The sequence below is a fragment of the Copadichromis virginalis genome, linkage group LG5 (genome assembly GCF_057382275.1).
Source record: "Copadichromis virginalis isolate Kocher_CV1m ecotype Utaka linkage group LG5, C_Virginalis_male_GT1.1, whole genome shotgun sequence".
NCBI lineage: Eukaryota > Metazoa > Chordata > Actinopteri > Cichliformes > Cichlidae > Copadichromis > Copadichromis virginalis.
The window spans coordinates 1,654,634-1,659,303 of NC_140622.1; the positions used below are offsets into that span (position 1 = coordinate 1,654,634).

The 4,670-nt window shown below is 38.5% G+C and overlaps 1 long non-coding RNA gene and 1 pseudogene across 1 annotated transcript; one reads left to right on the plus strand and one right to left on the minus strand.

The window, feature by feature from the left end:
• Positions 1-826: 826 nt before the first annotated feature.
• LOC146708718 (uncharacterized) lies at positions 827-3,024 on the minus strand (annotated as a pseudogene).
• On the plus strand, positions 1,248-3,738 carry LOC146708719 (uncharacterized). Its single transcript, XR_014920339.1, has 2 exons — positions 1,248-1,306; positions 3,415-3,738. It is a non-coding gene; the product is annotated as an uncharacterized LOC146708719 (long non-coding RNA).
• The last annotated feature ends 932 nt before the right edge of the window (positions 3,739-4,670 follow it).

Genomic DNA, 4,670 nt, shown 5'->3' on the forward strand with positions numbered 1-4,670 from the left:
TGTCCTTGTTATTAATCGCTTTAGTCAAACACAGCTATTGTTTGCTGGGATGTGTATATCCTTGACAGTTTGTATCTCAGAGTTATCAAAGACACTGTGGATAATCATCAAGAGATTGTTGTCCTCTTAATAATGACCTATTTGATTGTTTGTTTTTTCTTCTTCTTACAGATTCTGGTATTTGGCCAAAAGAGAGCTTCACAATTCTTGGCTTCACCTGTGGTAGAAAAATGACTGAAGTTATGCAACACTCTCTAAAATTAAAGCTATGCAACGCTTTAACATGAATGGCGAAGGAGTGCATCTCTTTCACTGTCTCTTCCTGTCCTCTTCTCAGTCTTTGTTGTGGCACCTCTGCTATGTGTTATAGAAAGCACTTGGAATCATGTTCAATACAAAAACACCAAACTCGTGGGATTGCCCTAGCAAGCAGTTGGTAAAAACTAATTAAAACTGATATATATCAGCTTCACTTTCTAGCTGCAAAAGCACGTTTCTGCAAAAGCATGCAGTTTCCTGTCAGCACTTTTGGGCACAGAGTGTACTCAGAGTTAGGCCTTTCTTATATAAAGCAATATAATCAGCATATAAACATTTAAGATGATCAATTTAAAGCTCAACAGTAACTGCTATAAATATTATAACTACACATGTAGTGCTTTTGCTTAAGTAAATTATAGTTGGGATCATAATAAGAAAACATGTGTTTTTATTTTCTGTGTACCCTGGGTACAGACCAGTATAAATATGGGATTCTTCCCATTAAATGCTGTCTGATAATGCTTCACATTGCATTAAACACTAGATATGTAAGCAAACAAACAAAAACCCATAGAAGCCAGTTTTAATTATTAAATGTGACAATTACATGGAGATGGAAAGTAAACATGCTTATACACGTCTCTGTGATTACAGAAAATCCACACAGATGCTGTCAGAGCAGAGAATCTTTGATTTATCAGAATGATGAATGCAAATGATTTCATGAAATCTCACTCTTGTTCTGGGTTGTAAAATTCACCTGTCCAGTTAAACCGAATCCTTTGCAACACAGTTCTAAGAACCCTACCAACCTCATCCTCAGCTCTCTGCCTGTTGTCCTTTTCAGCTGAGTATTCATCCACATGTGTTTCAACTTCTCTCTCATTTTCAAGCAAATTGCTCAGGCTCTCAGCTTCAGCACAGTTACCATATGGCCACTCTCTGAGGTCTTCTGTGTTCAAGCCAAACTAATTCTTACATGATCTGCAAGGCTTCATTCTGGCACCATCACGGAGACAAAAAGCCTCACACCTGATATTTCCAGGTACTTCAATTGTTCCATCAAAGTAATCTTTCTGGACTGTGTTTGGATAATAGGTCATCACCGCACCAGATACATATTTATGCCATTTGCTAAGACAGGAGGCAGCAATCATAATTTTGCCAGCGTTAGGACCTTTGGTGGACATGGAGACTCCGCAGTACCTTTCTGATTTGTTGGTTTGGGATTTTTGAGAAATGCAGATGGTGGACGAGACGAAAGCTGTTTTTTTATTATTCTCTTCTAAGTCCAAGTCTGTGAGGAGATCTTGCAGACTCTGCTTTATTTGCTCTTCATTCTCTGAGTTATTTTGCAGGACGATCTGAAAACAGTTACAGATCTGGTCAAAGTGTTGCACCTGATTATATAGTTGTTTTTCATATAAAGTTGATCAACATGTTTGTTTCGCTGCTTGACTTATTTAACTATGCAGGGCCATTGGATGCTTTTGGTTTAGACATTTTAAGATAGGGGGTGAAACAAGTCACAAAAATCTATTTAATTTTAAATCAATAAGCAAAAATCCATCTTTGTTCTCACTAATTTATAATTAAATTTGCTAATTGACCTTTTTTTTTTTCTATTTTGCTATGCCGGGCTGTCAAAACACGCTGAATTTAGAGTCTTTGAGCTTAACAGATCCAGCAGCTACACAGTGACAGCATCATATACGCCTTGAAGACTGTAAGCATCTCCAATAATGAGTCTGTTAGACATTATTTAGAACTAACAAATTCTGAAGCAAGTCTCCAGCTCTCCTGCAGTCTCTGTGTTTGGTGGAGAAGTATAGCTAGAAGCATATGTTGAAGTATAAGGTACAGTATGGATTTTCTTTGGATTTCTCAGTAAAAAAGCACTTTGCATTATACTTTCCTAAAAACTGGAAGTTTGTCAGATTGACTGACAATGTGAGAAGAGTTATCTTACCATGTCGAGCACACAGGAGAAGGGACTTCGCCTGGGAAGCTGAGTCGAATACAACTTTAAAGGCCTGGGATATCTTCTCATTAAAGAACCCAAAACAAAAGGATTAGGGAAGATTTCTTCTGGAGAAAAGGGGATGTTGTTGATTTTGCCCAGAAACAACATGCTGTGAAGGATCTGTTGAGTGAAAACATATTTGCTTATTGTTAGTAGTGATAAACAGGACTGTCTTAAAAGTGTCAAAGGTAACACACCTCATCCACCAAGTGTTGACTTCCCGGAGTCATGTAAGAGCCCCGAACCCTCCTCTTGGTAATCTTGTAGGCATTAGTTTTGAACCTCCTTTGAGAAATTGTTGTCTTCTACAATGATAATGATCGAGCAGTTAGGGATTTAAAGACACAGGAGATCTGATAACTTTGGCTACAGCAGAGTCTGCAGACATACCTATTTTGCTCTTGGTCGGCCTATTTTAAACATGAGAGAAAACATAGTTAGTGAAATGTTGATAACATACAATGACTATCATTGGTGGCTGAAAAGATGCCAGGTAACAAGTGAAAAGCTGCTACTTACCATCGCCACAGTCTAAGAATGAAACAGGAAACACTGAGCGAGTTGCCTCCATCTTAAAGCTGTTGATCATGTGATTTAAAGGAAAGCCACACCCAGCTCTTTCCTGGAATTTTACTCGACTGTAGAAAACTGCTCCATTTGCCCCGCCCACCCATGATCTTTAATATCTACCAAAAACAACCTTTTGGTTGTCAGTAACCAGTCGATCGTTTTCGCGATTAAAAAATGACTTTGTGTGGCGGCGTTCCCACCGCGAGCAGAACTCCGGCTCAAAAACCGCTGTTTTTGAACACTTTTATTTACTTAAGCACTTTAATGGGCTTACTTTGAAACAAAGTGCGATTGAATGATTATTGTTATGTGTTGCCTTGAATTCGGCTATGCTGTCTGTTAGACAGCTGTTTTTCTTTATTGTTGTTTTTGTATTGTTTGTAGCGAACGCTACTGGAATGTATAGATTAAGCTACGTGGCCAAGATGATTAATAATTTAACTGTTGTACATTGGTTGATGATGATTTGCATTGTTACATAGGCTTGCAGAAAAATATATTTGTTTACCGGTAAACTGAATCGAACTTGATGTGCTAATGGACGTTTTTCTGACCTACAGGTCAGGTTTTGTTCCCTCCCTTTGAATTAATCTTCTTCATATTGAAGTGGCGAGCCGGTAGGACCATTCTTTGTTTCCCCTCTTTCCCCCACTTAGCCGTCTTTGGATTACGGACATATTTCCCCATTTGTATGAAGCTGGACTCTAAGGAGGAATACCTTAAAAGTGAACTTTAAAAAGAAGAGGACCAAAAAGGACTTTTGCACAGAAAGATCACAGCATTGATTTATTATTTAATTGTGGGCATTTATGTTGTGTGTTGTGTTAATTATTTTGTTCCATTTCCCCTTTCCTCCATTTATTCAATATATTTTTGGTACAAGATATTGCAGTCTTTGGTCTCATCATTCACACCATCTAGGCTCCATAAAGAACTATTTCTTCTGCGCGTCAGTCAGTAAACTCATCCATTGAAATAAAACTAGTCCTTAAATAACTTTGAGTTACACAGTGGCAAATGTAATAGAGAAAGACACAGGGCCACCTGAAATCTGTCGTCCTATCTGATTCAAAACCAACATGTAGGAGAATCTGGAATCTTTGATTTTGAGTTAAAAATAAAATATGGGTAAAAGGCAGAAATGTTTTTACTAACATGTACTAACAGAGACTTGGAGGAGAGAGACCTAATGTTTAATAATCCACATTTCACTGTTTTACTCTTTGGTTCAGATGTGGATACTGTATTGTTCTTTCTTTGTAATTGTTTATGTTTAAGTTGTTTGTTGCTGGTTTTTAGTTTGTTTTTTGTCTGTTTGGGAGCTGACACAGTCTCTATGGAGATGGGTTTTTGGGGGTTAGCAGGAGGAGAGAAGCTGCAGAGAGGCGTGTAAGACTGCAGCTCTGCTTCCTGGTCCCAACTCTGGATAGTCATATTTTGGGGGGTTTAATAAACTACTACTCCATGATGTAAAGCTGAAGTATTACACAGCTAGTTTAAATGCTGTAGGCTGCAGCCGTTGCTCTAACACTATAACTGTAACAGGGCTCAGTGCTGCTTCTAACAGTCTGAGCTGCTTCAGGCTTTATTTGTGAGGAGCACAGCAGCTTACAAACACATGGCTGGGCCTGGACCCAAAGGAGTGTTTGTTAAAGCCTGCAGTGAATCCAGCAGCAGAATGATGGAAATGCAACACAGCAATGATGAAGAGGAGCAGCATTAAAGCCAAAGTCCAGTTCATACAGTTAGGTCCATAAATCAAATAAGGGAAAATAAAATGTTGTTGGATGCACCTGTCTGCAGCCTTAATGCTCTC